Source organism: Chiloscyllium punctatum, chromosome 17, assembly GCF_047496795.1.
Source record: "Chiloscyllium punctatum isolate Juve2018m chromosome 17, sChiPun1.3, whole genome shotgun sequence".
Taxonomy (NCBI): Eukaryota; Metazoa; Chordata; class Chondrichthyes; order Orectolobiformes; family Hemiscylliidae; genus Chiloscyllium; species Chiloscyllium punctatum.
The window spans coordinates 7,062,242-7,075,418 of record NC_092755.1 but is presented as its reverse complement, the minus strand read 5'-3'; the positions used below and the strand labels follow the sequence as shown (position 1 = coordinate 7,075,418).

The following is a 13,177-nucleotide window of genomic DNA, read 5'->3' as shown; positions in this document are numbered from 1 at the left end:
ACATTCACAATGTGAAAGGCACAAACTGTACTTATACCCAGATCAGCCAGTGTCATCTGCAGTCAGACACAAAATTCAGACCATTGCACAGAAGATAGACGAGTCCTCACAACATTGGAAATGATTTTGTTTGATAAAACAGTCCATCATAGACTTGCTTAGAGCAACTCGTGAATATTGCTTGATATCTTTTTGTGTGGGGTAACACATGAAATGTTACTGTATTCCGACTGATGGGAACCATTTGCACTTCAAGTTATTTGAAAACGTCCTTCAAAACAGATATGTGAGTAAAAGTTAGAAATCATTGATCAAAGGGACAATTTTTTTGGATTCAAGGAAGATCCATAGTGAGATTTTGTAAATGTTTGGAGCTGTGATTGCTTATATTTTTAACTAAGACATTGACATACAGTGGACAACTTCACAGTTTGCTGTAACATGAAATTCGCAACCTGTGAACCTGGAAGGTAATGGTTCAGAATTTAACAAGGACCTAACAAGGTTCGTGAATGGACCAACGAATGAATCATGAAATTTAACAAAGGCATTTCTGAAATGATTAATTTAGCTAGGATGAATGTAGAGACACAAATTCACATCTCTGTTTGCATTTCAATATGCTATAAATCACTTTTCTATTATATCCTAAAATACTTGCTTCTTCGTTCATATTTAATACACTCTATCTTGTTCCAGTGTGAAGATAGTTTCTTTATTTATTTCACTCAAGACTGTAAGCTGTATTTTTGCCTCAGTATTGACCAAACTCGGTTTGGTGCAGATAATATCACTTGATCTGCTTTTTCAGGAAGTGAATCTCTCCACCTGTTATGTCAAAATAATCTGTTCATGCTTAGTTCGAAATGAATCCTGTTAATATCATCCCAAATTCAGACTCGGTTATTTTGTATTTATTCATTGGAAATGAACAGAATATGACTGATCTGTTCTTGGTGGAGTGGGAGAGGGAGTTAAAGTGTTCAGCCACGGGGCCGTGGGGTTGGTTGGCACGGGTGTCCCACAGATGTTCTCTGAAATGATCAGCAAGTTAGTGTCCTGTCTCCCTGATGTAGAGGAGTCCACATCAGGTGAAACAGACACAGCAGATGACATTTGTGGAAGTATAGATAAATTTCTCTGGATCATTTGGGGCCTTGTCGGAGGTGAGGTGGAGGTGTGGGCACAGATTTTGCACTTCCTGTGGTGGCAAAGGAAGGTGATAGGGGTGAGGAGTGGGCTGGTGGAGGGGCATGGACCTGACGAGGGAGTCGCGGAGGGAATGGTGCCACCGGAATGCAGATAGGGGTAGGGAGCGAAATATACCCGAGTGATGGGGTCTGTTTACAGGCGGTGGAAGCAGCGGAGGATGATATGATGTCTGCAAGGTCGGTGCATTGGAAGTTGAGGACCAGGAGGGCTCCCTGTTGAAATTGGAGGAATGGGGTTCAAGGGCATCGTTGACCACGTGGGAGGGGAAATTGCAATTTTTGAAAAAGGAGGTTATCTGGGATGTTTTATGGTGGAACTGGTCCTCCTGGGAGTAGGTGCGGTGCAGGCAGAGGAATTGACAATAAAGGGATGGCATTTTTACAGGAGGTCAGGTGGGAGGAGTGTAGTCCAGGTAGCTGTGGGAGTCAGAAGACTTGTAGTAAATGTTTAGTTGGTCACTGGAGATAGAGGTGGAGAGGTCTAGGAAAGGGAGGGAGGTGTCCGAGATGGTCCCTCTGAAGTTTAGGACAGGGTGGAAGGTCTTATTAAAGTTGATGAACTGTTCAACCTCCTAGTGGTAGCATGAGGTGGCATTGATACAGTTATCAATGTAGCGGTGGTAAAGGTGCGCAATGGTATCAGTGTAGCTGTGGAAGATTGACTGTTCCACATATCTGACAAAGAGGCAGGCATAGCTGGGGTCCATACAGGTGTCCATGGCTCCCCCTTTGGTTTGGAGGAAGTGGAAGGATTGAAAGGAAATGTAGTTGAGGTTGAGCATGTACTGCTTGGGTTGGCGTGACAGGAAGAAACGGAGATCTTCGAGGCCTACATCATGGTGTTTGGATGTGTACAGGGCCTGGACATTCTGTTCATTCTGGGGCTTATCAATTGCTTGCAGTTATGATGGAACTGCAAGGACAATGGCTGGGAACTCGGAGAAACCAATGATTAGGTCTTCTGCTTGAAGCAAATTTAGATCAGAACATTTAAACACCACAAAGCTCACTGTAGGAAATGACAGTGGTGCAACTTTTAATAATATTTGAAACTTTGTTAAAAATAGGGATTTTTAGTCATAGTTTCTGAAATAATCAAGAAAATAATTAACCGTTAGAACAAGCTCTTTCGAAGAGAGAGGATTTGCAAAGTTTGAAACCATACAGTGCTGTGGTTTATTTGAATTCAATGTCGGTCAGAGTTAGATACAGACAAGGTGATCTCTCCATATATTGATTCTGTTAATCTGACAGACCGACATACCTGTCTGTACAAAACTATATTATTTGTTTAGTTGATCAAAACTTAGGAAACAGATCAAACAGAATGTATTCGGCTGGGAAGGTGATGGATACAGAAGGCAGAATCAAAAACTGGGAACATTAAATCTGAGAGAGTTACAAGGAGTACAAGATCAAAGACATGATAAGGTGCATGTCAATATGTTCCAGACGTTAGTGAATCGATTGAGTTTGTTCGATGGTCGAGAGACTCGTGCAATGACGTCCTGGAATCAGACCATGAAACAGAGATCGAAAGGTCGATTTGCAAATGTCACTTCGATGTGATCGCTTCACACTCTGTGTCCTGATATAGGCCACATTGGCAGATGTTTCCGCTAGATTGCATCCCCTGGGTTTATTTTCTGATCAGAAGTGAGATGTGTGGCTTGTTGCTGGCACATAGAAACAGGAAGTTGCGCGCCAGCTGAGAATGATCCATCAGGCGCTACTTTCCGTATTATCAGCACAAACAGTCTTCCTACCTCTGAGGGTGAACACACACTGACAGGGTCAAGAACAAACAGACAGATTGCTGTAGGTCTCAACATTGTATTCAATTCCATTCCCATTTCCCAGAATGAAACAGAAGAGACACAAGGTTATTTCAGCTAGAGTAAATTATCTAGCTAGAGTAAATTATCTGTCAGAGAGATAAGAAGAGTTACCATCGGGTGAAAGGAGCTAAATGACAATATGTAGTTTCGCTCATAAACCTATGTTTAAAAGTAGAAAGCTTGAGGGAAGTTAATAAGTAAATCTAAGAGACAGCATTCATTAAAAGTTGGAAAAGTAAAGTTTAAGCAATAAAATTCAGCATGGTAACTCTTCTTATCTCTCTGACAGATAATTTACTCTAGCTGAAATAATCTTGTGTCTCTTCTGTTTCATTCTGGAAAATGGGAATGGAATTAAATACAATGTTGAGACCTACAGCAATCTGTCCGTTTGTTCTTGACACTGTGGAAGTGATATCATATCGGAAGTGGTTGATTCTGTTTTCCGGAGAGGCAATGAGATGTGACATCGGGTGTAAAAAGTGGATGTAATGCTTCTTGACTTCAATCAGGTTTTTGACCAGATCTTGCATCTTCAATAAGGTAAGGGTTCATGGGATCTGGTGCAGTTTGGCAAATGCATCGAAGGTTTATTTGTTGGCAGAAGGTGATGTTTGAAGGTAGTCATTGTGAAGACATCTTGTGTCCAGTGGCTTATTATATGACTTGGTGCTGGATCCTTTGATGTTTGCAGAGTATATGAAAGGTCTAGTCAAGAATGGAGCAATTTTGATCAGTAAGTTCAAAGATGAGGTGAAAAACATTTGGTTTTGCAATTAGTGAGGAGGAAAGCCAGTATGACATCGATGACCTTGCCTGTCGGAGAGAAGAATTGAAAACAGAACATTATATCCTAAAGTCTGTGAAGTAAAGCATTTTCAAGACTAACAATTTAAGTGAATATATGATGTATTGTTAGAATCTACAAAATACAAAGGATAAGCGATCTTCAGGAATCCTGAAGAAGGGCTCATACCCGAAACGTCAATTCTCCTGTTCCTTGGATGCTCCCTGACCTGCTGCACTTTTCCAGCAACACATTTTCAGCTCTGATCTCCAGCATCTGCAGTCCTCACTTTCTCCTCGATATTGTGGCTAGACCATTAATTCAGGAAGCTGGGGTCTGAGCCCACAGTGCTGCCACATCAAGACGTGAATTAAGGTTGATAATTAAACAACTCATTGAAGGAATAAGCTCCACAGATATTCCCTTGCTCTGCTTTGGAAAGAACAACACATCAGCGCAAAAGTTAAGGCTGAAGCGTTCACAGCAACCTTCAGCCAGATGTGCCAATTGTCTGATCCATCTCAGCATCTTCCATAGATCACCAATATTACAGATACCTGTCAGCAGGGAATTCGCTTCGCTCCACGTGAAATCAAGACACTGTTGGGCGAGTGGCACTGGTTACTGCAAACGCTATGGAGCCTGACAAAATTCTGGCAATAATACTGATGACTTGTGCTAGCCAAGCACTCCCGGTACAGCTGCAACACTGGCATGGACAATGTGGAAAATAGGCCAGGCATGTCCTGGGCACAGAAAACAGGTCAAACCACCCCGGTGAATTACTGCCCCATCAATCCATGCTCAATCATGAGTTAGGTGTAGGAAAGTGCTTTCCACAGTGCTATCAAGCAGCACTAGCTCAGCAATAACCTGCGTAAATGTGGGTCATGCAAGGCCTACTCAGCTCATGACTGAATTACAGACTTGATTGAAACATGGACAAAGAACTGAATTCCAGAAATGAGGGGAGAGTGACAGCCCTTCACACTAAAGTCACATTCGACAGAGTGTGATATTATGGAGTCCTAGCAAAACTAGATTCAATGGGTATCAGTTGACAACCTCCCTGCTGCCTGCAGTCAGACCTCCCACATTGGAAGATGGCTCTGCTTGTTAGAGGTCAGTCATCTCAGCCAAAGCAAATCTCTGTTGGAGTTCCTAAAGGAAGTGTTCTTGGCCCAATCATGTTCAGCTGCTTCAGCAATGACCTTCCCTCCATCAGAAGGTCAGAAGTGAAATCTGCATTGATCTAGCACTTTTTCTGTGACTCCTCAGTCCACATTCAAACGCAACAAAATCTGGACAATATCCTGACTTGAGCTGACAAGTGACAAATAGCATTCACACCACAAAACTGCGAGACAAAGACCATTGACAATAGGAGTGAATCTAACCAAAACCCCTTGATATTCAATAGTGTTACCTTCACTGAATCCCTCACCATCGACATCCTGGGTTTTATTGTTCATTAGAAATTGAGCTGGACACTCCATATAAATACAATGGTTGTAACAACAGGACAGAGGCGAGGAATACTGCAGCGAGTAACTCACCCTTCTGACTTGCAAAGCCAATTGACTATTTAAGAGACAGAAGTCAGGAGAGTAATAGCACAGCTCACCCCTTGACTGGATAGGAGCACCTTCAACTGCACTCAAGAAGTTAGGCATTGTCCAGGACAAACATCCCACTTGATCAGCAGCACATCCACAAGTGCCCATTGCCTCCATATCTGATGCTTAGTACCAGCCGTATGCTGAAAAATGAGTTGCTGGAAAAGCGCAGCAGGTTAGGCAGCATCCAAGGAGCAGGAGAATCAACGTTTCGGGCCTAAGCCTTTCTTCAGGCATACCTGCCATATGCACTATCTAAAATACTGCACTGCAGAAACTTAGCCACTTCCTTAGACAGTATCTTCCCACTACCACTTGCATCTCAATGGACAAGAATAGCAGATACTTGGGAACAGCACCACTGTAAGCTCCTCTCTAAACCACTCCTGACATGGAAATATATCATCGATCCTTGACTGTAACTGGGTCAAAATCTGGAACTCCCTTCCTCAGGCCATTTTGGAACATGTTATTTCAGAAAGGCAGCTTACTGCCATCGTCTGAAGGACACCTACAGACAACTGAAAGCAACCACCGTGTTCCATGAGTCAATAAAAAAAATCATTCAAGCTAACATGACAGTTTGCGAAAGTGGTTGAGGAGGCACTATGGGTATGTAATAAGCAATCAAAAGGTTTGGAGCAAAGTTCCAGAATCAATCTCTACCATGGGAGCTTCAATTAATGAAAGAGTATGAAATGAAAATGCTGGGGTAATGAATGATAATCACATACCTACCAAAGTTTTGAAACATGTGAAATGGTTCAGTATTGTCCTTCAGAGGAGGATGTGTGACTTTCCTACCTGGCCTGCCTACCTGTTCAACAAAAAGGCGATGGTTCCTTTCCTGTGCCGAACCTGACTAAGAAAGTGAGGACTGCAGGTGCTGGAGACCAGAGTTGAGAGTGTAGTGCTGGAAAAGCACAGCAGGTCAGGCAGCATCCAAGGAGCAGGAGAATCAACGTTCCAGGCATAACAACTTCATCAGGTATCTTAATGAAGGCCTCATGCCTGAAACGCCGATTCTCCTGTTCCGGATGCTGCCTGACCTGCTGTACTTTTCCAGCACTACAGTCTCGACTGAGAAGCCATTTGGTTGTAATAAAGCTTAAGAAAGATCAACCATAATTAGCCGAGCAAGATGGCAGACCTTCAAAAAGGTAGCTGATGACCACCTTCTTGGGATATGTGACTAACTTTTTCATAAGTCAGTGCAGAATTCAAAAATGCAAATTATGGTGAGTCAGGCTGTTCAGACAGAGCCCGGTACACATTTAAGATTGATGATTGGATGCAACGTCTCCTGTGGTGTTGCTGTGAACAGCAAAAGAGTTCTTGCCAGTATTGCACTCCAATATTTGTTCATGAAGTAAAGTGTCAGATTTATTGCATTTCTGTGCTTTCTGTGCATTTCCCACATTAGGATCACAGTGGTGATATCATGAGACCAGGATTCTCGAACTCCAGTTTAATGTTGAATGGCCAGGGTTTGGAATACCATCGTTTGCCCAGGGTGAAATTTGAATTTAAAGAAATCCTGGAATCGGAAAGAAAGCCAAATGGTGACCATGTAGCCCGAGTCAATGGAAAAATACAAAAACAGCTGCTGCACGAATGCCAAGGCATCTGTCACCTTTCCATGGTCTGGCCGACATGAGATTCCAGACCCACTGGGAAGTTAATTGACTGTGTTCTGAAGTGGCTTTAGCAAGTTATTCAATGGGCAATTGGGGATAGGGACTCATCGCTGACCCGAACCAGAAAGTAATACGTGTAACAAAACCTCACAACAACTATATCAATTAAATGTAATTGTTGCGGCAGTTCCTGATGACATTTCATGTATTTCATGTGAATTTTCTAACACACACTTTGAGTGATGTTGCACCGTCTAAACGGACTACAATATAAATCATTGGTCATTCAGAGTAGATCCAGTTCAACATTTAAGTTTAATAGCAGAATTTTCAGCACTGAATTTTTAACCTAAATAAAAGTTTTCAATAAATAAAATATGTTGCAATTCGTCTTCATTAATTTGTATTCACTTCTACAAATGGTCAATATTCTTAAAACATACTTGTTTCGATTTGAATCTTACCAACAAATCACTTTGTTCATCTGGCTTTGCTGTCATCATCACTTCCTTGAAGCCAATTAAGCATTTATGTAAATAAACACAGAAATAGAATTCTCAGAATAGATTACAGAACCACAAAACCCTAATTTATATTTCCCCACAAGCACCGCACACGAATTGTGGAAAAAATGCAAATAACTCAATGGATTCCAATACTAATTGATGTTAGGACTTTTTAATACATAAGTTGTATGATTGTTGAATGACAGAGGTATGAGTTGTCATGTTTAGTCAAAAATCTATAATTCAGAGATACATTGGCACAGCTAATATTTCTGTCTCTCTTTTTCTCTCTTCCCCTCCTGCCTTCTCCCCTTTTTTCTTTCTATCTGATGCCGTGTTTTGCCTCTCCACAATCGGACGATGTTTTCCTTAATAACCTGATCCAACACCTCCCCAACATATCCTCTCAGCCACATTCATCCATTTCATTCGAGAGATTTGAGTCAAGATTTTCTCAAAAATCTGTCTGAGTATTGAGTGATCTGGAAATACTTGATAGGAATGAGGCTGCAAGACTGGGATAGCGTTTTCATTGTATCTCAGCAGTATTATTCTTGGCTGAGGAATGTTTAATGGTTCAGGGCAATGCTTATTTAGACTATAATTAACCTTTACTGCACATCTCATGGAATGTTTAATATTGTAGAGGTCGATTTATTCTGTATCGACTCTGTGTCGTACCTACTCTGGGAGGGTTTTTTTTAAGGGAACCCTGGACGCAGCTCTACTCTATGTCTAAACCAAAATATATTTGACATGATTGCATTGGACAGTACAATATAGAGGGAGATTTACCCAGCACATTACATGAGCTGTACATTCACAGAAAACATTTGATGTAGCCGTGTAAAGGGGCTTGGACTCCTACCCACTGTCTTTGTGATTTTGAAATGCTTGATACCAGAATAAAAAGGGAACAACACTATGCACCGAAACTTTGTTATACAAGCAGATTATCATCTACAGGCACATACGCAAATCATCTATGAACAACCCTTGCAGTGTTTAATGGATGAGTGCTGAGAGAGCTTTAATATGCAATACGTGTCTATTCCATGCAACACATGCCGACAGTGTGTTTGATATGGTCGTTTAAATATATTTTTGATTTGTATTTAACCTTTTCTGTGAGTGTCGTGGTTGTGTTTGAGAAATATTCAACAGAACTGGAGGACTCTATGACTATAAATACAGTCACTGCATTCGAGGCAGAATGCAATGCCATCAAACAGGGAGAAAGATGATCCCTGTCTCTTTCATGATGAGGAGAGATTGAAGCAGCTGGGCTTCAAACACGAAATTTAAATGAGGCCCATATAATTCTGAAAAGAGTAACTTAGAGCAAAGGTCAATGATAGGGAACCAGAAGCAGCTTGTTCAGCCAATGGAGTTTGGTCTTCCAAACAATGACATCATGGCTGAACTGATAATCCTCACCTCCACTTCCCAGCGTTTTAAATGTAAGCATTGATTCAATTACCAAATCAAAATCTGTCCATTTCAGCCTTCGGAATACTGAATGACCCAACCTCGACAGTCTTCTGTGGAAATGAATTCCACAGATTCACAACATTCTGGGAGACAAAATTCTGTTCTGCCTGAAAATTGTGACCTCTAATTCAGAGATTCTCCTCCCTGGTCCGAAACTCTCCCACAAGGGGAAACAACATTTCTGCATTTACACCATCAAGTTTCCTGAAAATAATAGATGTTTCAGAATGTCACCACTGAGTCTTCTATGTTCCATTGAGTATAGGCCCAAACGACTCAATCTCTACTCTTAAGACAGTCCCTGCATCCTCAGGATCAGTCGACTAAACCTCGTGTGGATTGTCTCACATTCCAGTGTACCTTTTCTTTGGTATGAGTCCAAAGAACAATTCACAGTATTCCAGCTGTGGTGAGAATAGAGGTTTTTTTCAGTTTTAACAAAGATTATAGTCATACAGACATCCAACAAAGAAACAGACCCTTCGGTCCAACTGCACTGACCAGACATCCCAATCTGACTGAGTACCATTTGCCAATCATTTGGCCTACCTTCCTCTAAATGTTACCTGTTCATACACCCATCCAGGTGCCTTTTAAATGCAGTAATTGAACCCGCCTCCACCACTACCACTGGCAGCTTTAACCATACATACATGTGAAAAGGTTACCCCTCAGGTTCTTTTCAAACGTTTCTCCTCTCACCTTAATCCGCTGTCCTCTAGTTTTGGATTCTCCCACTCGAGGAAAAAGGCCTTGGCTATTCACCGTATCAATGCCCCCCATGATTTTCTAGGTCTTGTTCAGGCCACTCCTCAGCCTCCTTTCCTCTCACTGCAGGGAAAAGAAAAGCCCCAGCCTATTCAGCCTCACCTTATACCTTAAACACTCCAGTTCCAGCATCATTCTTGGAAATCTTTTCTACACCCTCTCAAGTTTCACAAAATCCTTCATAGAAATGGTCAGCCAGATTTGTCTGTAATAATTCTAAGTGTGGCCTCACAAACGTTCTGTAGAGCTGAGACATGACATCTCGACTCCTACACTTAATGTTATGACCAATGAAGGAAAGCATGCCAAACACCATCTTCCCCACCCTGTCTTCCTGCAACTCCACTTTCAAGGAATGATTCATCTGCACCCTTTGGTGTCTTTGCTCAGCAAAACTCCCCAAGGCCCAGCCATTAATTGTGTAAGTCCTGCCCTGGTTTGCCTTACAAAAATGCAACACCTACATTTATTTAATGAAGCATGGGTTCATGAAAGGCAAGTCAGCTTTAACTGATCTATTGGAATTCTTTGAGGTTATAACGAGCGTGGTAGACAATGGGGAACTGGTGAACGTGGTGTATCTGGATTTCCAAAAGGCATTCAGCAAGGTGCTGCACAAAAGGCTGTTGCATAAGATAAAGATGCACAGTGTTACGGGCAATGCATTAGCAAGGACAGGAGAATGGTTAACTAACAGAATGCAAAAATTGGGGATAAATGGGTGTTTTTCTGGTTGACAATCAGTGGCTAGTGATGTGTCTCAGGGATCAGTGTTGAGACAGCAATTATTTACAATTGTTGGGACTGCAATTGTTTACAATTCAGATAGATTGCTTCAAGTTAGAGACCCAAGTGTAGAGTGTTGTAATTCACAGAAGCCACTTAAATGAGTGATAGGGCAAAGTGTGCAGAAGGATATAGACAGGCTAAGTGAGTGGGCAAGAGTCTGGCAGATGGAGTACAATGTTAGTAAACGTGAGGTCATCCATTTTGGTAGGAACAATAACAAAGTGGGCTACTTTAAAATTGTGAAAAATTACAGAATGCTGCTGTGCAGCGGGACCTGGGTGTTCTTGTGCATGAAACACAAAAGTATGGTTTGCGAGTACAGCAGCTAATTAGGAAGACAAATGGAATAATGTCCTTCATTGCCAGTGGATAGAGTTTAAAATTAGGAGCTGCAGCTGTATAGGGCGCTGGTGTGGCCACACCTGGAGTACTCTGTACACTCTTCATCGCCTTACATGAGATGGCACTGGGGTGGGGTTTGCTGAGGAGGTTGACTGTGTTTTTTCTGGAAATGAGGGTGTGGGCTTACGAGGAGAGATTGAGCAGACTGGGATTATACTCATTGGAATTCAGAAGAATGGGGGACCGGGTTTGTAAAATCATAAATGGGATAGATAAGACAGATGCAGGGAGGCTCAAAGTTTGGGAGAAGATTTGTAGTTCGGGTGCTCGTTGTTGTGGTTCTGTTTGCCGAGCTGGGAATTTGTGTTGCAAACGTTTCATCCCCTGTCTAGGTGACATCCTCAGTGCTTGGGAGCCTCCTGTGAAGCGCTTCTGTGATGTTTCCTCCGGTATTTATATTGATTTGTATCTGCCGCTTCCGGTTGTCAGTTCCAGCTGTTCGTTGCAGTGGTCGGTACATTGTGTCCAGGTCGATGTGTTTGTTGATAGAATCTGTGGATGAGTGCCATGCCTCTAGGAATTCCCTGGCTGTTCTCTGTTTGGCTTGTCCTATAATAGTAGTGTTGTCCCAATCGAACTCATGTTGCTTGTCATCTGTGTGTGTGTGGCTACTAAGGATAGCTGGTTAAGCCAAAGTCTTCACCCAAAGGGTTGTGAATCTCTGGAATCCCCTGCCTAGTGAAGCAGCTGAGTCGAACCTGTTGAATATTTTAAGGTGAAGATAGATTTGTGAAGAGTAAAGGAATGAAGGGTTATAGTGAGGGGTGGGTAAGTGAAGTCTCAGTCCATTGAAAGATGATCCACGATATTATTGAAAGGCAGAGCTGACTCATGGAGTCAGATGGCCTCCTCCTGATTGTATTTCTTATGTTCGGATGTTGTTATGTTCTAACAGGCCTCCAATTCAAAATGTAATGCTCTCTAACTACTAAATAAAAACTGAAAGAACTGTGGATGCTGTGTATCAGAAACAAAAGCAGAAACTGCTGGAAATGCTCAGAAGGTCTGGCAGCATCTCTGGGGTGAAAGGCTCACCAGTTTATGGTTCCCTGGCTTTTCCATCCAACTTTCTTCAATAATGCTGTCCCATTAGTCACTCTCCAGTCTTCTGGCATCTCATCTATGATTATCAACAATACAAATATCTCAGCAAGGGGTCCAGGAATCTCTTCCCTAGCTTCCCACAAAGTTCTGGGAAACACCTAATCAGGTCTCTAGGATTTATTTCCATTTTTCTACTTTAGACCTCCAACATCTCCTTTTCTGCAAAATGAACTCATTTTATGATCACATTATTTATTTCCCTAGCTTCCATGCTCCTGTCTACTGTAAATATTGATGCAAAATATTTGTTTAGTGTTTCAGCCATCCCCTGTGGTTCCATGCATGGAAAGCCATGTTGATCTTTAAGGGCTGTATTCTCTCCTTAGATATTCTTTTAACCTTAAAATAATTTTAGAATCTTTTCGGATTCTCCTTCATTCTATTTGCCATAGCAATTTTATGTCCTCTTTTTTCCCTCATGATTTCCTGTTTAAGGATACTCCGTCTGCCCTTCTACCCTTCTCAGGATTCACTCAATCCCAGCTGTCTATATCGGATGAATGCCCCCTTCTTTTTCTGGACAGAGGTTGCAATTTCCCTCATCATTGAGCTTTCCCCATGCCTTGCCCTTCACACAAACAGAAACATACCATCACTGAACTCTCATTGTCTCATTCTTAAAGGCCTCCCACTTGTCAGCCGTCCATTTACCTGTAAATAACCTCCCCCAACCAACTTCTCAAAGTCTAATACCATCGAAACTGGCCACACTCGTATTTGAAACTTTCATTTTTAAATCAATTCTATCCTTTCTCATCATTATTATTAAACCAATAGAATTATGATCACTTTCCCTGAAGCATGCCCCTATGGACACCTCAGTCACTTGCCCTGTCTTGGTTCCCAACAGAAGGTCAAGTATTGTGAACTGTCTAGTAGGTGCATCCCCATATTGAATAACAACATTTTCTTGTGCACACTTAACCAATTTCTCCACCTTCCAAGATCTTAACACTACCCCAAACTCTGTTTGGAAAGTTAAAATTCACGATCATTATCCGTTTTTTCTTACAGATAGCATATTCGCT

General features: G+C 41.9%; 1 long non-coding RNA gene across 5 annotated transcripts in view; it reads right to left on the bottom strand.

Moving 5' to 3' along the window:
- Positions 1 to 3,586: 3,586 nt before the first annotated feature.
- LOC140487726 (uncharacterized) overlaps positions 3,587 to 13,177 on the bottom strand; it is a 31,104-nt gene continuing 21,513 nt past the window's right edge. For 4 of the 5 annotated variants that reach the window (XR_011962902.1, XR_011962903.1, XR_011962904.1 and 1 more), the window contains 2 exons: positions 7,554 to 7,598; positions 3,587 to 3,865 (listed from right to left, as the gene is read on the bottom strand). This is a non-coding gene — a long non-coding RNA (uncharacterized lncRNA). Of the gene's footprint in view, positions 3,866 to 7,553; positions 7,599 to 12,080; positions 12,164 to 13,177 lie in introns of those variants that run through there. The other variant, XR_011962905.1, reaches the window with a different exon arrangement.